The 22,673-nt window shown below is 40.2% G+C and overlaps 2 long non-coding RNA genes across 3 annotated transcripts in view; both read right to left on the reverse strand.

Moving 5' to 3' along the window:
• LOC307021477 overlaps nt 1-22,673 on the reverse strand; it is a 654,272-nt gene that overhangs the window by 72,984 nt on the left and 558,615 nt on the right. The window lies entirely within an intron of this gene.
• Nucleotides 1,747-3,342, reverse strand: LOC307023031. Its single transcript, XR_013803577.1, has 3 exons — nt 3,225-3,342; nt 2,437-2,516; nt 1,747-1,880 (listed from the first exon to the last, which is right to left on the reverse strand). It is a non-coding gene; the product is annotated as an uncharacterized lncRNA (long non-coding RNA).

Consider the following 22,673-nt stretch of genomic DNA (forward strand, 5'->3'; position numbering starts at 1 on the left):
CTCAAATGTCGTTGTCAGGACAAACAAAAGACGTTTTAAATATCTATATCTATATAGTGCAGAATATTGAATATAACCTTGACTATTACGGTGTACTTCATTTATCTGACAGCATTATTTAATGATACCTAGATATATACAGATGTTTGCTAATGTATCCCTCTTATATCCATCAGGAATTAATGATGAATTAACATTACCTCAGCACTGTATAAATGTGGTCGTCAGTCATATTGACAAAGAAGCACTATTATATTGAATATTGCATATTATGCTGTGTTTAAAAAGGACGGTATTTCGCTTGTGAGATTCAGATTTCGCGGGTGTGCCGCGTGAGACAGTGATGTAACCCAGAGCCCTAGAGAGAAAGAGTTACGACACTCTTTGATATCGCCGCCAGCCGGTCACGTGGTTTATGTATGCCGGGATAGTTCAAAACGCACTTCCGGGGCAATGCTTCTCTATGGCAAAAACAGCAGGAACATGGTCAAAATAGTCATAGATTAAACCAATGTGTTATTTTTTAAAGATTGCTTTCATATGTACATGATGTGGTTACACTTTGTATGGATTGGCACTATTTCCAAGTTTCGTTATTTTATTTTGTTATTTTGAGGGGAAAGTGTGGTAGCACAAGCAGGCTATGTTGATGTCACTGCCAGGGCAGTCACGTCCGTAGTATAGTTGCGCTGCGCTGTCATGTTCTTCTATGGGACAGACATGTAACGATCAACTATCTAAAAATAGCTGGTTAATTAAACGCACAAGGGGTTCTTGAATGAAATATTATATAAGGTAAACAGAAATAATAAACGGATAATCTGCTCTTCCCACAAAATAGTCCCCATGGAAATGTATTAACTGAAGTCTATATGCACACTATATGCAAATATTAATATGTTTGCATGATATTAGTTATTTTGTATTTTGATATCACTTAATTATACGTTTAATACATTTAAGTCAAGCTAAGGTACATGTGATGGTGGCTAGTTAGTGCTCTTACCTGTGAGGCCTCCTCCAAACAGCATAATAACCAGACTGTATCATTAAAACTAAGTACCAGTTCTAGATCCTTGACTTTAGACAAACAATTCAAAAGACAGCATGTATTTAAAGACCAATCTTTATTTGAATGTGCCTCTTAACCTGATACATTAGTTATACAGTAATAGTATTGACAATCTAAAAAAATTGAGCAACTCAACAGTCAACTTTATGTTTCTTATTGTCTAAAGCATTTGTTATTTTCATTTTCCCCCTCTCATATTCAGTGTGGACGGATTGAGACAGCGTGGTGTCCAGAAAGTTGCAGAGACTTCAGGGAGAAACCTCCGTGTGATGGACGTCCTGTCTGTTTGTTTGGAGAGGACTGAGGGTCTTTCCTCTGTGAGGAGGTCCAGGCCTGATGGAGGAGCCCATGCTGGGCAAAGCTGATACCAACTGCACAGGCCTAATCTGTCACTTTATTTGACTAAATGTTTTTACTTTAATAGTTTTACACATTCTGTCCATATGTGCTTTTTATTAAAAAAATGTTTGATTAAGTTTTGGTTCACATTTCAATAAATTGTATTTGTATTTGCACTCCTTTCGTCCATTATTCTTACTGAAGATTGGCCCCATTTATTTGTGACGTTGCAAACTCTGCGGTACAAGGCACAAGTGATGTGAAGCTCATAAAGCGAGGCAAATAGAAATAATCAGCTGATGGAGTGTAGATGTGGAAATGGGTGCATTCGATCAGCTGACTGTTTTTACAATAAAAGTAGTGTACTGGTCTTAAAATCTCATAGCATCAGCTTTTAATGTTCCTCTTGGATGTTATTCTTGACCCTCAGAGAAGGAGAACATTTCGTGTCTTTCAGGCATGTCCTTTCCTAACAAAAATGACAGGAAACATAAAACATATTATTGCAGAACAAGTGTGTTATTTATGAAAGCGGTGTGTTTTTGTGTTTAGGGGCTGTAGATATAATTATTTTGTAATTGTAATGTTTTTTTTTTTTATTCCAACAGTGAGCTACAAAGACGATCAGATTATGAATGAACAGTATGAAGTTCATCAACATTGAAATATATGTTATTATCAAAATAATATTTAACTGTTATCAAAACGTAGTGCAACTGTAGAAGCTAGCTCTGTTGTCTCACTGAAAGAATAAGTTTTACCACGTTTTTTACAGACAATATTGAGAGATAAATAGTAGCAGTTCTCACTATGTGTTAAATATATTTGCCTTTAATACATTAAATTAGAAAGCTGACAAAATCATATTGCTTGTTAACATCTAAATGTAACTTTTTGCACAGAAAAAACCCTCAACTTCACTAGTGTGTAGGTGATCTAGTATTGTTTAATGGAATGTATATCAGTGTATTAAAGTCAATACTTTCTTGATTCTTTGTACAGTATGAAAAAAATAGTATTTGTACCTGTGCTGAAGTTCACTGCTGTGAGGAGTCCAGTTCTGTCTCTCACTCTCTGATCCAGCCTGTCTGCATCACCTGGACACCTTAAACAAACAGATATATATGTAAAGTACCATGTGTACAAACAATATAACTGATTCTCTTCTGTTGAACATGTTGGATTGTGTATTGTCCGAGTCAGGGTCCTTTTTATTTTACTGTAACTTTGGAAGTTGTGTTACCAATGCTTGCTGTTTATTTGATACCCATTTGGTAATGCAATTCATAAAAACAACAAGGTTTGGATTTGTTCTTCAGATGACTGTGATGTTAACGTGTAAGCTCAATAATGAACTCCAGCTCAACCAACCATATTGTAATATCTATATAATCATCTTGAAATATGACATTAATAATTGTAATATACACACATCTTGTTGTGAGGTTGATTTCACATACACTACTTCGACATTAGCTTGTCTACATACTTGAGCATAGCCAATTTAAATTAACCTTAGCGATGCATACAGTTCCTACCTAAATAATAATCATCTCTCTAAGTTACAAGGATGACCTTATTTTATCAACCTCAAACAGAAGCCGTTTGTTGTACAGTATTATCCCACTTAACACTTGTCTATTTCGTTTTAACCTTTATAAATATAGTCTATGATTTTAACTTGGAGGCTACTATTAGCATCGTTAGCACCGATGTAGCTATCACTCGCTTACACGCTAACCCAAGCCGTAACATTAATTACGTAGCTGATTAAAATCATTAACAAATAAATAAGTACTCGAATTTCACTTACCGCAAAACCGCATTCATGCACCGTCTGTTTCAACCGCAGAGCGAGTCACAATAGTCCGATATATAAGCATGAAGAACAAACAAACACGGCCGGGGGCAAGTTGTGTTCCTTGGATGAGCTGAACAGGCAGAGTGCCTGTAGCTTCACGGAGCAGCTAGCAGAGAGACAAGAAGCTAACAGCAGCAGTCACTTCACAGAGCCGTCACTCAATGTGACCACGCCCTAATTTATGCAAAAACTTTAAGACCTAATATAAATAAAAGGGTCGTGTGAGAAAACAATTCACTCACAGATCCATAATCATGAAGGCGGAATCTAACTATATTCATAATAATATTTATTGCATCCATGGGTAGAAACATGTTTTTTTCTGCTGTAAAGTTGGGCATTTTAACATGGGGGTCTATGGAAATTGCTCCTTTCTGCAGTCAGTTCCTATCGGCCAATATATGAACTGCAGTGTGTGCCACTTCCGTGTTGGCGTCCCGGCTCTTCCACAGAGTTTGCCGCTTGATATAGACATGCTGAGGAAATTTAAATATCCCGCTGAATACCCGCATTCACCACACATACGCTTCCTCCTCCCGTGAGAACCACCCCTGGCATCCCGGTGACGCACCCACTAAAAAGCCTCTGGGCGCGCCGCGACAGGTGAATCTGCAAAAGAGGCTTGCAGAACCACACCCTCAAACCTTACACAAAAGTGGACATTTAATGACTGTATTTGCGAGGATAATACACATGCATCATAGATTTTTCATTTCATTCTAAACTACATGTCTTAACCTTTTCCCCTGCCCCTACAGTTTATAAGACACACTGAGATCAAACTGCGACTGTCACAGACAGATCAGCAGCGATTACGTTATTGAATGGTAAATATATATATAAAAAAACACTTTAATAATATTTACCAACAACTATTTACAAAAAAGCAACTATTTATAAAAAAGCAATACTATTTACAAAAAAGGGTTAGGGTAAGCAACTATTTACAAAAAAACCCCATCTGTTTCAGGGCCTGAAGATCGGTCCCAAGGGCAGCTGGAAACCAGTCCAGACAGGACTGGTGATGGCCACAACAACAATCCTGGAGGCCCAGCATGACCTGTTGAGACAAGGGCACAAATTTGTTCTCCCAAGCCGCTTCACTCAAGACTGCCTGGAAAACACATTTTCGTCCATTCGTCTGAGGAACTCTGTCTCAACACCTGTAGAGTTCCAATATGCACTGCGTGCTGTCACCTACGCCAGCAGCAGCAGCAACAGCCATGGCTGACATATGAGGCTGAATAAAAAAGTGCTTATTCTTTTTTTTAAAGTGTTTATTTTGTTAAAAATAAACATTTTGGATGCATGACCATGTTTTAGGCTCATCCTTCATTCAGTGCTGTAGAGTAGCCTGTTCAGTAGGCTATTATGTTTTTAAGACTGAATAATACCTTTGAGGAACAATCATTAAACTAGTGTGTATATTACAATACAAAGGAATCTATCCTAGCATGCCATCAAGCATTAAAAAGTAGCGCTAGGCTAGTTGTACAGTACAGATGAGTTAACACAGAACAGTACAAAAAAAAACTAAGGACAGTCAACATGTCACATAATGAAATGTTAGTATATCCCAAAATTCAATTACATATTAGATGAAATATTTATCACAAACGCCACCTCATTTCTACTAGTGCTAGCAGTTAAGTCATATCATACAGAAAAAGCCGACTTAGGATGGCTGACACGGTCAGGTTCAACAGATAAAAGCCAAAATAACAAAAAAAAAACATAATCAATCTAAATCCTGCTTGTTAGTTACCCAGCATCAATGATATATAAGCTGCTAGCGATTCATTACTGAAATCTTACCTTCAAAGCTGACGAAGTCGCGCTAGCTAACTAGCAGGCAATGCTAGCAAAATTGGTTGTAACAACCAAGATAAAATATAGATAATTACGCTGTGCATATACAAATGAAGACCAGTATAAGCATCATAAAGGGCCTCTGAGACAATATAGACAGTTGACCATTCAAAAGAGTTCGATATTTCAGCAACTTACCTCTGGAACTAATCGACGCGCCGTAATGTAAGTGAATGAGGTCCAACGCCCAAATGAGAATATTTGGAACTATTTCGATGTCCATACCCCAGAAGTAGGCTCCGCCATTTTTTACAACGGAGGTTTATGGGAGTGTCCTAACTTTTATCTCTCTATGACTCTGGTTTTTCCAACCCAGTTTAGATCCCACTTCCGCACTACGCAAGCATCGACGCAGCATTACGTCACAGCATCAACCTGGCGTTACATCCCTATGGTTACATCACTGTCTCAGGCGGTACACCCGCAAAATCTGAATCTGACAAGCAAATACCGTCCTTTTAAACACTGCATAATATGCAATACACAATATAATAGTGCTTCTTTGTCAATATGACTGACGACCACATTTATACAGTGCTGAGGTAATGTTAATTCATCATTAATTCCTGATGGATATAAGAGGGATACATTAGCAAACATCTGTATATATCTAGGTATCATTAAATAATGCTGTCAGATAAATGAAGTACACAGTAATAGTCAAGGTTATATTCAATATTCTGCACTATATGTCATGTCCAAGAAACTTATAGTGAAAGTTTATTCTTTATGTTAGAGTTGTCATGTCCCTTTGTCTTGTGCTTTATGTCTATGCCCTTAATTATTTCTTCCTCTCATTTCAGGCCTCCACGCTGCCCGCCCCCTTCTGTCTCCTGCGTCCTTGATTATTTTCCCCGCCCTGATTGTTTCCAACTGTGTCCCCTTTACCTTTGTATATATTGTGTTAGCTCCCTCCTGTTCATTGTCAGTTCGTTGTCTCTCGATGACCTACGTGTCGGCTTACCTCACGGACCTTTCACGGATCTATGATATAGATCACGATTCTAGTTTTCCTCGAAAGAGTGTTTTGTTTTCCTTATTTTTATTACTGTCCAAAATTCCAGTAAAGTCTTTATTTTGAAACGCTATCTGAGTCTGAGTTTTGAGTCGTGCAATTGAGTTCATGCCTCAGTGTTCACCCCTTGACACTATATAGATAGATATTTAAAACGTCTTTTGTTTGTCCTGAAAACGACATTCGAGGATACACACAGGCTATTTATAGATGATAAAACACCAGTAATACAATCTCAGGATGACATTTGAGGATACACACAGGCTATTCTGATAAGATATTTAAAACTTTTTTTTATTTGTCCTGAAAACGACATTTGAGGATAAACACAGGCTATTTATAGATGATAAAACACCAGTAATACAATCTCAGGACTCTTCGATATGGCTTTGATTACAGGATCGTTTACTTTCAGTCAACAAATCCTTTGGAAAGACAAAAAACAACTATTCAATATCCTGCTTTAACGCGACCGCTATAACTGCCGAAGATGAAGTCTATGACACTATCGCGTAGAGCTATGTCGATCCTTGCGTAATGCGGAAGTGGGCGTGGTTAAATCTGGGTTGGAAAAAACGATAGACGCTTCCGGGCCTGGCAACCAAACGGAAGTGTAGTACCGCCGTTTGGCCACCACAAATATTTTCATCTGAGTCCGGTGCACTTCCTGGGGGCTTGATGCAGAGTCCCTGTAGCTAGCTTCACGGAGCAGCTAGCAGAGAGACAAGAAGCTAGCAGCAGCAGTCATTGAACGGAGCTGTCACTCAATGTGACAACGCCCTAATTTATGCATAACTTTAAGACTGAATATTAATCAAACAGATGAATTGAGAAAAAATTCACTCCAGGATCCATAGACAGGAAGGGGGAATCTAACTATACTGAGAATAAAAAAATGTGAAACCACGATGTAAACATGTTTATTTCTGCTGTAAAGTTGGGCATTTTAACATTGGGGTCTATGGAAATTGCTCCCTTCTGCAGACTGCTCCTACTGGCCACTAGATGAACTGCAGTTTGAGGCACTTCCTGATTCGCATCCCGGAAGTGGCCCAGAGTTTGCCGCTTGGTCAGGACCGAGGGTCGGAGCAGCTCATTCGAACAAAGGAAGCTGTATTTTCAAAATAAGAGTTTGTTTTTATTATGTTTGATGATATATTTTTATTAACTAGACCACTGGGTCATGTCAAGACCATCTTTTCTGTCGGTTTGGTGTTACAAATATCAAAACAATATATGTGTGGATAAGAAAATACATCCATCATAAACTGAACTGGAAACAGCAGTATATTGTATTGTGTTAACACTGTAAACTTGACAGTTTTTTAACCCGCACCACCTAGTGATTAAAGCACGTTATTGAATGTTTTGGTTGAATATGTTATATTTGATGAAAACATAAAAATATTAAGAGTAGGCCTACATATAAAATAGGGGGAAAATGGAAGGTCAATGATAGAAATATAGAATAGAAAATATCAAGAAGATACTGTAAGTGATCGGGCTCTGGGAAAAACGATAGACGCGGCCCAATCCCCCAGGAAGTGCGCCGGACTCAGATGAAAATATTCATGGAGGCCAAACGGCGGTACTACACTTCCGTTTGGTTGCCAGGCCTGGAAACACTTTTTCCCATTGACTTACATGGGGAAAGAATGGTCTGTAAATCGTTGGATAATTTTTTTTCAACTAAATAAACCAACCAGTATGAACACTTGTATAGCCCTTATTAAAAACATTCGTTCCTCAAGTTGTAAAAATGTGCGAATAACATTATTCTGAGAGTTATTTCCCTCTGCATTATGAACGCGCCTCTAACCCACGGGGCCGCGCAGGGGTGGGCGATACCACAAAATCTGGATTCGATCCGATACCAAGTATTTCAGGGCAAGTATCGCCAATACCGATATCGATATCGATACCGATACTTTTTTAAATGAAAAGCGTCTTATGTACTTTCATATAGGGGAGAGCTGCATGACACGATTTTTGAGCTGAAATCATCATAAATAGACTAAATCTGAATTCATTTTCATGAATAAAGACAGGACATTTTTTATAGACAAATAAACGTTTTTACTTTTGCAAATTTAAAGTGCAAACATGAAAAAGAACAATACAAAGTGGCCAGAGTAGCGAACTGTCTTCTTGCACACATCACAGTTCGCTAAGTTTGAATTGAAAAAAAAAGAAAAAAGGATGCAGCACAATTGGTACCGGCAAATCTTGATATGAGCCTGAAGTGGCCAACAACTGATGCACCAAATGTTGCACGGTTATCTTAAAACATATCTGGGCCACTTTTGGTAAATATACGGCACACTTTTGGCGAGGATGCAACACTTTTGGCACAGGCTAATCTAGATGTGAGCCTGAAAAGTCCTGCATGTGACATAGTATAAATTGTGGATTGCACTGCTGTGTGATCCGAGATAGGGTTAGGGTATGGTCAGCAACCTTTACTATTTTAAGAGCCAATCTGCCCTCACTTCCATCAAATAAATGTTGTCTGGAGCCGCAAAACATATTTATACTACATTATACTTTACACAATATGTACAAAAACTAAAGTTTGTTGCATTTACAAAATTATAGAACGACTATAAAGAGAACTCTTGACATGTGTGTATTTACCCATTAAAACAAATCAAATCAACAAACTCTTATGAAGAGAAAGTTTGCAATAAATTATACACTTTCCAGAACTTTCTGCATATTTGTGAAATATTAATACAATAGAAATTGATCACTTACAAAATTATCCAACTTATTTTACTGAGACTTTTTCTTATTCTTAGTAAGTAAAGAGAAACATTAATGCAGGGTTAGCTCACTGAGCCGCTCTGGAGACAGATGTGACTTGTATTTCACTCATCGTAGGCCGGATACTCAAACTCTTTTTTACTTTCAGTGTCACAGTATCACCTAGATGTTCCCTTTGAATGTTTGTACCCTGCTTAAACACATATCAAAAAACTAACTGCTACTAATGTCCATGTTATTTATTGTCAGAGCTCCAGGGAGCCGCTGTAGATGGGAAAAGAGCCGCATGAGGCTCTGGAGCCGCAGGTTGCAGACCCTCGGGTTAGGGTTTGTAGGGACCAGAAGTTTATCATTGTGAAGGTTCCCTGATGCTAAAAAGAGAATTGTTACAATCAGTGTTCTTTTTTTAAATTATTATTTTGGGTAGGCCTATTGCTGCTTTAGACAGGCGCAGTGGAAAGAGACATATGCAGCAAAGCGCCTGTGAAATGTTTTATTGTAAATTAGCTTGCGACAGATGCAAGTAGGCAAACAGGCAGGCAGGTGAACGGGTAACGGGTAGATAGACAAGATGCAGGGAGGTAAGCAGGTTCTGGTCTATGATCGGGTGACAGAAGTTCAAAAGCAAAAACTCAAGACAGCTATATAGCAGCTGGAATGAAATGGCAAAGAAAAAAGGAGTGATTGGCTGATGAGAGAAGTGAGAAAAGGTGAGCAGGGGAATGATGAAGTCTGGTGAAAAAGTCTGAGGGCATCAGATGGCTCGAGTATGGCAGGTCTAGGGAGAAAGTTCATGGCCTGGGAGGTGAGCAGGGGCTTGAGACAGGGACAGATCGTAAAGCAGAGGGCATGGGATGAGAGAGTGTGGCTGGAGGAAGGGACTTGGAGGCAAACTGTGAAATTTTTTTGATCCTGAGGTTGACATTCTAACACCAATAAATACAAAATAAAACAATGTTTTAATTTGTCTTACATTTGGGTTAAATATTGTCATTTAAATAACTATTATCATTTTTATTAATAATGAATAACAATACCTTTCTTAAAGAAAACAGTTGTTAAGGTTTTTCTGACATTAACTTTTTCATCCCATATTTAAACTATGCTGCATTAATGGGAACTAGGAAGTCCCAATGTTGAGTTGTAAAAAGCCTATTCATAGCCTTCAAGTTCTTTGTTAGAAATACAGATTTTTTTAATTTTTTTGTTCAAATCAAATCAAATATTTTCAATACTACTATGGGTCTTTAGCCCTATTGTATTTGTAGTTGTATCTTCTTGCTGTCTTGTGGTTATGTATCCGCGGGAATTAGCATAATTTCAAGTTGGAGTTTTCCCATTTCTGGGGCCTTTTGAACGCAGCATATCTGACTTGAAGCAAGCGCGAAAAAAAAGCGCCATAGAGACCGAAGTCAGTTGGAAGGATTGTCGGTGGAAAACTGTGCAAAAGTGGAGTCGCGTTAAGTTTTAAATGAAATGATAAACATGACTTTCTGCTGGCAATCGGTATCTTACTAAGCTATATTCTCAGTCTCAGTGGAGCTAACTCAAGTTAAGCTAATATTCTCAGTTGGAGCTAACTCCAGTTAAGCTAGTATTCTCAGTTGGAGCTAACTCAGATCTTTATGCAAATATTTTCAGTTGGAGCTAACGTCAGTTAAGCTAATATTCTCAGTTGCAGCTAACTCCAGTCAAGCTAACATTCTCAGTTGGAGCTAACGTCACTTAAGCTAATATTCTCAGTTGCAGCTAACTCCAGTCAAGCTAATATTCTCAGTTCGAGGTAACTCCAGTTAAGTTCATATTCTCAGTTGCAGCTATCTCCAGTTAAGCTAATATTCTCAGTTGTTATGCTGTAATATTAGAGTTAGCTACAAACTGAAAATCCAACAGGTAGCCTAGTGAAGTAAAGAGAATCGTTTTTTTTTTATCCCCCAGCAATATCTTACTTGAAGCAAGTGTGAAAAAAAGGCGCCATCAAGATCGAAGTCAGTTGGAAGGATTGTCTGTGGAAAACTGTGCAAAAGTCGAGTTGCCGTAAGTTTTAAAGGAAATGATAAATATGACTTTATGCTGGCAATCGGTATCTTACTAAGCTATATTCTCAGTCTCAGCGGAGCTAACTCCAGTTAAGCTAATATTCTCAGTTGGAGCTAACTCCAGTTAAGCTAATATTCTCAGTTGGAGCTAACTCCAGTTAAGCTAATATTTTTAGTGGGAATGCTGTTAACAGCATTCCAACTAACTGTTCTTCTACGCCCGAAAAGTTTATTATTCCGCCGACTTATTTTGCCGCGCTTCTTCTCCCGCATTGGAAACTCCGTTCAAACATCAAAACGTTCAGCTCGGTCGGGAATCGATGGCTATTACTTTTCTCATTCATAACTTTCATAATTCCAGAGATACATCCCATAATTCATCACATTTTTAACATTTGAACTTTAACATTGCGCAGCTCGTTAAGGCAGAGTGCGTGATGTCAGAGTTACAGTGGAGGACAGTTTGAAATTTGCCTTCATATATTTTTTTAAAACTGCCATAATTCCCAAACCCTACATTCCTGAGACATAATTTTTCATGACAAATGTAGGAAAACATCCCGTAGCTTGAAAAATGACAAATAATTAAGCAAAAAATAATTAAACAAAATGCTTTTTGAGGGCATGAAGTGACAAAAACGTTCAACATTCCTCCATCAAAGCCCATTGTAATTTCAGGCTGATATTTCCTCATGGCAGCAGCCACACACCTTTAGATAAACTGCCAAAAAGGCCACATTATTAACCCGAAACTACACAAAAATTACACTTCAGATACTCAACTTCCTTGCCATGCTTCACGTTTTCAAATTTCACAGATATCTGTTACGGTTCTTCCACAAAACGCTCAAATGTAAGAGGTTCATCTCTCATTCAGAACAATTAAGCCTTTGACGTCTAGGCACCTCGTTAGCTCAACTATAAACACCTGTCCAATGGAACACGATGATGTCATAACTTCAACTGACATGCTCAGAGCAGCAGACTTCAGATAGCATTGTGCAAACGGTCCAGCCGTGAAGACATCTACGGGACAGTTTTGAGATTTCTTCAAATGCCGTTGCCATGGCAATGCTCGCCTTGAAACACGGTTTTCTCATAACTTCAGTGAAAATAATCCAAACCGCCTAGAACTTCACAGGTTTGGTAACGATGCAGCCATCAACACATCTAAGTGTAGTATGGGGTGTCATCAAATGCCGTTGCCATGGGGACGGACCACTCGCCATGAAACACGATGTGGCTGTAAGTCCCATCGACACGGTCCAATCGTCCCCCAATCTTCACTTGTATATCACCGGTCCATGCCTCAACAGCTCTACGCCAAATCTGGGATCTCACCATATGCCGTTGCCATGGAAACGCATCCCTCGCTATAAAACATGATGTCGCTATTACTCCTATGAAAATGTTCAAAAAGTGCTCAAACTTCACAAGTGTGCTAACAGTCCAGCCGTGAAGACATCTACAGGACAGTTTTGAGATTTCTTCAAATGTCGTTGCCATGGCAACACAATGCTCGCCTTGAAACACGGTTTTCTCATAACTTCAGTGAAAATACTCCAAACAGCACAAAACTTCACAGGTTTGGTAACAATGCAGCCATCAACGCATCTAAGCGTATTATGGGGTGTCATCAAATGCTGTTGCCATGGCAACAGATCATTCGCCATCAAGTTATTTCAGGAGTCTGCGGTTCAAATATTCTGCTGCTATTCCAAGCTTTTTCCCTTTCTTTTCTTCTCTCATCACACATTCAAGCCCCCAGTGTTCATGTATCATTTCAATCTCAAGTCTTCACTTTCTTCTTACACATTACATTTCAGCATAGCAGTTTAGCATCATATTTTCAGCATAAAGCATTCCCACTAGCAATTTCTTCAGGAATTGCATTCTCTAGTATTTATATGATATTCTACAACACTTTTTTTTGTACCTTAACTCCTTCCACATTTTTCCACCCTCAAAATCCGTTCAAACATCAAAATGTTCAGCTCGATCGGGAATCGATGGCTATTACTTTTCTCAGTCATAAATCTCATATTTCCAGAGATATATACCATAATTCATCAACATTGAAGTCAATGGAGAAACTCTTCAGACTTGAAAAATCTTCATGCGACTTCAACTGCTAACTGTTCCTTCATAGTGATGACACGATGATGTCATAAATCCAACTGACATGCTCAGAACGCCACCAAACATCACAGGATGGTTAAGACTGTGGCCCGGAACAGCTCTACTTCAAATCTGATGTTACATAATGTGGTGTTACCATGGAAACGCATCCCTCGCCATGAAACACGATGTTGCTGTAACTCCAATGGACACGGTCCGATCGTCCCCAAACTTCGCTTGTATATCACCGGTCCATGCCTCAACAGCTCTACGCCAAATCTGAGATCTTACCGTAGGCTGTTTCCATGGAAACGCATCCCTCGCCATAAAACACGATGTTGTTGTGATACTTATGCAAATGGTCCAAACACCACCAGATTTCAGATGACAGTTAATGGTCCAGCCCTCAACATGTCTATATACCATTAGTGAGTTTTCCTCAAAAGCTGTTGCCATGGCAACGCATCCCTTGCAATAAAACACGATATTGCTATAACTCCTATGAAAATTGTCAAAAAGTGCTAAAACTTCACATGTGTGCTAACAGTCCAGCCATGAAGACATCTACGGGATAGTTTTGAGATTTCTTCAAATGCCGTTGCCATGGCTACAGACCACTCGCCATGAAACACGATGTCGCTGTAAGTCCAATCGACACGGTACAATCGTCCCCCAATCTTCACTTGTATATCACCGGTCCATGCTTCAACAGCTCTACGCCAAATCTGAGATCTCACCATATGCCGTTTCCATGGAAACGCATCCCTTGCAATAAAACGTGATGTCGCTATAACTCCTATGAAAATGTTCAAAAAGTGCTCAAACTTCACATGTGTATTAACAGTCTAGCCGTGAAGACATCTACGGGACATGCCGTTGCCATGACAAGACAATGCCCGCCTTGAAACACAGTTTTCTCATAACTTCAGTGAAAATGCACCAAATGGCCCAAAACTCCACAGTTTTGGTAACGATGCAGCCATCAACGCATCTAAGCGTATTATGGGATGTCATCAAATGCCGTTGGCATGGCGACAGATCCTTCGCCATCAAGTTAGTTCAAAAGTTTGCATTTCAAATATTTTGCTGCTTTTCCAAGCCTTTTTACTTTATTTTCTTCTCTCATCACACATTCAAGCCCCCAGTGTTCATGTATCATTTCAATCAAAATTATTCACTTTCTTCTTACACATTACATTTCAGCATAGCAGTTTAGCGTCAGCTTTTCAGCATAAAGCATTCCCACTAGCAATTTCTTCAGGAATTGCATTCTCTAGTCTCAGTTGTTATGCTGTGATATTAGAGTTAGCTACAAACTGAAAATCCAACAGGTAGCCTACTGAAGTAAAGTGAGTCCCTGAACACTACACTAATTGTTTATCCCCCAGAAATATGTTTAATTCTGTGAATGTAAAACCCACACACCTCAAACTTTCATTATTCCTGTGTTATTTTCCAAAGATAATGTACACTTTTTAATATTGTAGTTAATCTCCTGTAAGCAGTTTGTTTAAATGTATCAGTCATGTTGTTGTTTTGTTTGTAGAATCATTTATTGATTTGTTGTAAAAACGAATCGGAACTGATCTTGATCACAATAATAGATACAATTCATACCAATTTTGGGAGGGAGTAAGGCATCACATGTTTTTATTTATAGGGAGTTAAAATAGCAAAAACCCTGTTACACATTTTGGTTTTGTCATGTAATTAGTTTGTATCATGATGTTTTTTTTACCATAACAGTCATACACTATGTTACAGAAATTTGAAGGTGGGCAGAAAATAGTGGTAGAGTGGCAAGTGCACTATCACCATTAAGGTAAGCTGTTTCCATGTGATACAATTCGCTATACTATATGAAGTATCAATGTTAAATGTTGTTTCTTCTTTCTTTTTCAGAGTACCTGGCTGTTAAATTAAACCAAATTACTCTTGGTAAAAAAAGACATATAAAATAATATTTTGTTTAACATGGTTTGCCACATAAAGAGTTAAAAAAGAAACTCTGAAAGGAGGCTGGAAGCACATCTACTCTTTCTCCCTCTGTGACGCAGGGAACTGCGTCACTATGGACTGATGGCTTTGGGCCGGGTGATTGTGCGCACCTGGGGCCCTGGGTTGTCCCTCCCCCCTCACCTGTGTCTAATTGTTTTCCCTCACCTGTGTTTGATTCCTCTGTGTATTTAAGTGCTGTCTTTTGTTGTGCTGGAGTCAGTGTGTGAGAGCTGCTGGTGGCCGCAGGCTTGGCACGATAGCAGTTTATTGTGGCTGTGTCATTGTGTGTGATCTAACATTGGGTTGATCAGTTAATAAATGCCCCGCCGGGTTATATTTTTGGATTCTCTGCCTCTTTCTCCTTGCTTGGTCGGGCCGCTCAATGGTCAGTCTCACAAATGGTGTGTCAGAAGTGGGATCTGACCAAGTAAGGAGAATTATGGGAGGAAAGAAGAGGGACCAAGGAGAGGAACCGCGGCTGGGGGTGGCTGTGCCTGGAACTGACCAGGGGGCCACAGCTGATGAGGCAGCAGGAGACGAGAAACAGGCAGCACGAGCTGAGAGACAGAACGGACGAGCTACCGGAGTAGCTAACGGAGTAGCTAACGGACGAGCTAACGAACTAGCTAGCGGAACCACGAGGGGTCGACGGAACCTGGGTTGGAGTAGGGGCAGACCAACTCCTTGCAACGGGACAGAGCAGCTTCCGGATGGCGGCGTTGGGGCCGGGTGGCTGGCTGGTGGTCCCGAAACCGAGACTATAGGACACTGCTTCCTGGGGAGAGGAGGAAGGAAATGTGACGCAGGGAACTGCGTCACTATGGAGTCCGGACTGATGACTTTGGGCCGGTTGATTGTGCGCACCTGGGGCCCTGGGTTGTCCCTCCCCCCTCACCTGTGTCTAATTGTTTTCCCTCACCTGTGTTTGATTCCTCTGTGTATTTAAGTGCTGTCTTTTGTTGTGCTGCAGTCAGTGTGTGTGAGCTGCTGGTGGCCGCAGGCTGGGCACGTGAGCAGTTTATTGTGGCTGTGTCATTGTGTGTGATCTAACATTGGGTTGATCAGTTAATAAATGCCCCGTCGGGTTATATTTTTGGATTCTTCTGCCTCTGCCTCCTTGCTTGGTCGGGCCGCTCAACGGTCAGTCTCACACCCTCATTGAGAAATTCTGGATCAGCTGCAGTCCGATTTTACTAGCGGGCATTGAACTTGTTGCTGTTGGGCAGCTGAAGGCAAAGCGCGTCCTCTGCCATGGCCAGAATTTTCTCAAAGTGCCGTCACCACTGAATTCGTCGGACACAGCACGCCATGCACTTCGCTGATCCTTAGGTCCCCAGATTGCGTCCTAAGTTGTGCAATCCATCCAATGGCTTTACAATGTTCTCTATTTTTAGGGACTGTCAGAAACAACAGGCTCACAGCGACAGCAACAGACCAAGAGGTAGAATCCTACATAAAAAAATGGCTTCACCTTGCGTGCGACCGAGATGGAGGTAGAAGAGAGAGAGGAATGAATAAGAGCTGTCCAAGAAACCCGTAAGTCAGTTACAATATCTATTTTGCAATATATGTATAATATATAATATAGAAATACATAAGGAATTGTATTTTGTTTCCGGTTTTGTAAGTTTGTTTGTAGTTTCAAAATAGTTTTTTTTGTTTGTGCATTCCTTATAGGCCTTAAAGAGTCAAGGAGGTCGATAAATTCATCAATAAAATATCCAGGTTGTTCCCGTGCGTGCCAAGGTCGGCAAAAGTTTGTTCATTTTGGTTGAGCAGGGTTAGGCTTAACCCTATGGTTCTACAAGTATTCTGTGCTAGTTCTGTTTTCAAAAGAAAATCAATCAAATAAATCTGAAATGTCACTGAGTCTGAAGAAGAGTTTGTTTATGTTTGGGGAGCTAAGCTTTTTTTTTTTTAATTGCGTGTTTTTTCAAAGTTGCTTTACTATACAGCTATTTTGTTTTTGTTTATTATTCTGGCATGGTTGGATTGTATCCCAGTTATTTTTTAAATGTAATGATGCAGTGGGTAGTTCACCAATATTAATAAATTATGATACAGTCATTAAAAAAAACGTTTTGTTCATCTGTTGTAACTTATTTGAACATTTATTGATGCAACTTTTCGGAGGCCATTTCGACATTTGTGTTTACTGTATGTTGAATATTGCTGTTGCAGAATCCACAGTGTCATCGATATTCAGTTACTGAGTCACCAAAGTGTTAATGGCTTTTTAGGGCTAGCTCTGGTTTATTTGGTTCATTCTTGGCTGACATGTGGCCATGCTTTGAACTGCATGTGGCACAGATCTGGTAAACATCACCCGACCATCAAAGTGCCATAATTCCATGCAGCATTTGGGCCGGATTAAGATACGGAATGTGGGCCGGATCTGGGCCAGAATTAAAACTAACCGTGGCCCAGATTAGGGCCAGTTCTGGTTTTTGTGGTTCGTTTTTTGTTGACATGTGGCATTGCTATGGCTTGCTTGTGGCCCAGATCTGGCAAACAGGGGCGGAGCGCCCAAGTGCCATCATTCCATGCGGTATATGGGCCAGATAAGGATATGGAATGTGGGCCAGATCTGGGCCAGAATGAAAACTAACCGTGGCCCAGATTAGGGCCAGTTCTGGTTTATGTGGTTCGTTTTTGGTTGACATGTGGCATTGCTATGGCTTGCTTGTGGCCCAGATCTTGCAAACAGGAGGTGAGCGCCCAAGTGCCATCATTCCATGTGGTATTTGGGCCGGATGAAGGTGTTTTGTGTGGGCCGAATCTGGGCCAAACCTTTTTTGCTATCTGGGTGCTGTATAGTTCTTAAAAGCATTTGTATTCATTTTGTTTCAGTAATTTGTTGATTGCATACCCTTTAATTTCATATCAGTGATGCAAATTAGTCGCTTTTCGGCACCTCCCGCTTTTTTAACGCTGATTTGGGTGACTTGTGTAATTCGTGGAGAACCGAAGAGTTTTCGTTTTGGGGGAGGGGGTCCGTCAGTCCGTCCGTCCGACTGACGGACGGACAACTTCTCACTTCAAAAAAGAAGAAGAAATCTAGATCGCAAAATAATTAAACAAGCGAGTGCCTGTTTTTCCTGGCCAAGGACAGGTTCATTGAACACAACACGAGCGTAACGTGTCTTCACCATAGGTCTTCACGTGGTTATGTCTCGTCTGAAAGGAGTAACGGAGTGCATTGGAACGCCACTCCAACTCTTCAAATATTGCAGTACCCATAAGGAGCCGTAGACATGCCGCAGTGTTTGCGAGGCTGTGTCTTTAGTTGTAAGCACAGTGGCGATCTGTTGTTATTTGCATCTGGTTAGCTAGTTATGCTAACGAATTTAAAGAGCTTTTCTACAACCAGGTGGAAGAGAGCTCTCTCCTGAGAGGCTCAAATAACCTCAGCTCAGTGAGGTTAAGGCACACCTTGATATGATCATTATAGCTATTAATGAGACATTAGAGACTCAATTATTAACAGGTATAAAATACTATATGACAGTAACAAAAAAAAATTGTTAAAAATAACAAGAATAGAGTTTGAAAGGGGAGTGATTTGTAAAATATCCAAAAAGAAAAATCTGTCAGTGTCAGATGGTATATTACGCTGTTTTTTTTCTGCTTCGAATAGTTCTCTCTTTTTTCACCATACCTGTGTTTGCATCACTGCATATGTACCTTATTTTTACATCTGATAAGTGAAATCAGTTGATTGTGACCTTATCACAAAAAGTCAGTGACTTAATACATCCTGCTTCCTAATAATGCATGCAATCGTCATGAGTCATGCATTAATTAATGTAATATTAATATATAATCTTAATCCTTATAAAGTTCCATCATGATTCTATAGACAATTATAGAGTTATATGTAATATAATTAGGGCCGGGACTTTAACGCGTTAATTAAGATTAATTAATTACACAAACATTAACGCGTTAAAAAAATTAACGCATTTTAATCGCACTTATTTTTGCCCTGCGGAACGTTTCTCACTGGATGAGTTTCAGGCGTACCGAATATACTGGAGCACCAACTAACGTTCATGACTTCAGACAACAACAAACCACAGTGAGCAATAGTCAAACATGAACGAAGAAGCTGATGAGAGCGCTTTGTTTGGCCCCGTGGATGGGACATTTTGTTTTAAAAACGGACGTGTTACCATAGAAACCAAACAATGGTGTAGCTGTATTAAAGTCCGAGTGGAAACAGTCGTGTGTAAATCTGATTTTGTCAGAAATCGGGAGAAATGCGGGAGAAATATGACCCCGGGAGGAAACCGGGAGAGGGCAGTGAAATCGGGAGTCTCCCGCGAAAATCGGGAGGGTTGACAAGTATGACCCACACCCAACCCACACTCAACCAGATGACTGGTTTCAGGGCCAGGATAACTAAGTCCACGTCTGAAAAAATAACCAGCTCACTGTTGCACTCGACTGTAGACCACTTGGAGTGGTAGAAGATAAGGGGCTGCAAAAGGTACTACAGATCGCATCGTCTGACACAACATATGAGCTGCCATGCTGAAAGACAGTGACAAAAAGAATCCAGCAGCTTTATGACAATGAAAAGGAAGATAAAGATAATTTATTGGAGAAAGCTGAATGTGTTGCCCTGACTGGGGATCATTGGACCTCGGTAAGCAATTCAAATTACCTCTGTGTGACGGCACACTTTATTGACATCTTCTCACTGTTCTCAGGTCAAATATTTATATGTGATTAAAAATGCGATTAATTTCGATTAATTAATTACAGAACCTCTAATTAATTAGATTAATTTTTTTAATCGAGTCCCGGCCCTAAATATAATATAAAGTCTTCTTAAAACAATATGACAACTCGCCTTTTTCTAAAAGATGATCACCAGTAACCACTTTTTTTTCCTTTTACAATATATTTTATTCTATTTAGGTCCCAATGTGGGGATAATAGGGAGCAGCTACGTACGACGTTGGGAAGAAATAGCCAGACACAGCATGGGAAGCAACCTGGGTCTCAATTGCCGTGTGTGGTGGTTTTGCAAGGGTGGTCTGAGGTGGAGGAACCTTCTTCCCTTTTTCTATCAGTCCTTGAGAGGAAGAACAGTCCCGGATGTCCTGCTCATCCACTGTGGCGGCAACGACCTTGGCAATATCAAAGGTGTGGAGCTTGCCACAGCGATGAAGCAGGATTTTGGATTCTAGCCTCAACAGGATATGTATATTTAACAAAAATAACTTTTAAATTTGACAGGGCAGTCCTCCTTGTAAGGATGTCTTCACTTACTTACACTATTTTTTTTAAATGTGTAATTGAATTAAACTGTTCACTCACATTCTGTGTTCTTCCTTTCTCTTAAACTTTAGTCCCCCTGTTTTGTTTCTGTCTTTCCCTCACTCATCTTCCCCAGCCTCATCCAGCTGCGGTGTGTCTGTTCTCTTTCTTCTCAATTTTGGATGTGGCCCAGGAGGAAGCGCAGCCACTTCAAGACACTGGTACGGGCCTGCATGCTGACGACACGACCGTCATCGGCCATATCACAGACGGCGACGAGACGGTGTACAGAGAGGAGGTCGAAAACCTGACATCTTGGTGCCAGGATAACAACCTCCATCTCAACCTAAGCTAAACCAAGGAGCTGATTGTGGATTGCAGGAAGCAGCAAAGAGAGGGACACGCCCCCATCGCCATCAATGGGACTACGGTGGAGAGAGTCAGCAGCTTCCGGTTCCTCTGGGTCCATCCCGGACACAGCTGCATCACGGCCTGGTACGGCAGCTGCACCGCCCTTAATCGTAAGGCTTTACAGAGGGTGGTGAAAACTGCACAGCACATCACCAGGACGGAGCTGCCATCCATGGAGAACCTTTACTCCCAGCGGCTCAGGAAGAAAGCCCTCAGTTTATGTTTATGTAAGAAATATTTTGGCACATTTGTTCCTATTGCAGGATATTTAAGTTTCCCATGTACTTTTTAAATTAATAATAGTATGTTCATCTTGATGTGTAACTTGTAATATTTTAATCATCTTAGTTAGAAATGCTGTTTCCACCCCAACCTCTGCTGCTGAATGATTTTATATATTGTTACTGAAAGTGCTTGTCTTTTTCATTTCATTTCAACCCTTTATTTATACAGATGAATCCCATTGAGATCATTGATCTCTTTTTCAAGGGAGACCTGCTCAAGTAGTTCCACATGAAACATAAAAACATAAATAGAACAACAAAAGGACATCATACAGCATCATTTACATAACTATCCACATAAACAGGTACCAATAGCTTCCGATTGAGTAGCATCCAACCGAGCTTTAAAACAGTTTAGTGGCACCAGATTGTTCAGTTTCCATTTAATTTGCAGGCTATTCCATGACAGTGGAGCTGCGCATCTAAAAGCTGTCTTCCCGAAGACAGTCCTGGCAGTTGGCACATTTAATAAAACAACAGCATTCGATCTCAGGCAGTAGCCACTTGCAATTTTCAGTGAGATCAGGGAGCAGATATAAGATGGAAGTTTCACTACCATGGCTTTGTATATAAAAATGTACCAGTGACTGAGCCTCCGTACAGTTATTGAAAGCAAACCAGCCCTTGCATACAGGGTACAGTGATGGGTTAATGCAGTGGTTCTCAAACTTTTTCTGTCAGGCCCCCCATTTGGAGAAAAAAAAATGTCGGGCCCCCCCAACACAAATAGTCAGGCTCAGTGGCCAACACAAATAGTCGGGGTGCTGTGGGGTAGCTTGACGTTTCATAGAGGGTGCTCAAACATTTAGGGTTTCCCATTAATGTACCGGTCGCCACAGTTGAATTTGAAACTACAACAATCCCCACGCATATACACAGTGTACCCACGGCTGTTACAATTAAGGCTTGATAATCAGCTCACGGCATAGGTGTAAGAAGGGGTAAAGTGCTATTTTTATAGGTGGTGTGTGGACCTCACACCACCTAGACCGGGGGGTCCGGGGGCATGCTCAACACCCATTTGAAACAGAACTGTAAACAGATTTACTTTTTCTTTATGGATATTTTACAAATCACCCTTTTAAACTTTGTTATTTGTTTACTGTCATATTGTATTTCATACCTGTTTTTAATTTAATCTCTTATTTTTTTATAACTATAATGATCATATAAAGGTGTGCCTCGGAAATAATTGTTTACATTAATGGTGACCAAAACGTTTGAGACCCACTGAGATAACACTGAGAGAGTCCTTTAGCTCACTGAGTCTCTCAGTCTGACAGGAGAGGACTCTCCTCCACCTTGTTGTTGAAAAAACTCCTTATATCCGTTAGTTTAGCTCGCTAGCACCAGAAGCTAACAACAACGATCTCCGGTACCGGTGCGCTCTCTCTCTCTCGCTCGTGCATGCACACAAAATGGCTCGTTCCACACACACTTAGAGCTGAGCTTTAATGAAACACAGAGACCCAGACGTAATAGTACTGTACTGTATCATATTATTTTCGAATAAATAATTTTTCAAATTATGATTTTAAAAAATAATAATTTTATAACCATTTTTCCTCCTGGTCTCTCGCGCCCCCCCTGTCATGCCTCTGCGCCCCCCAGGGGGGGCCCACCCCCCACTTTGAGAACC

This window comes from Notothenia rossii, assembly GCF_949606895.1.
Source record: "Notothenia rossii genome assembly, chromosome: 10".
In the NCBI taxonomy this organism is placed as follows: domain Eukaryota; kingdom Metazoa; phylum Chordata; class Actinopteri; order Perciformes; family Nototheniidae; genus Notothenia; species Notothenia rossii.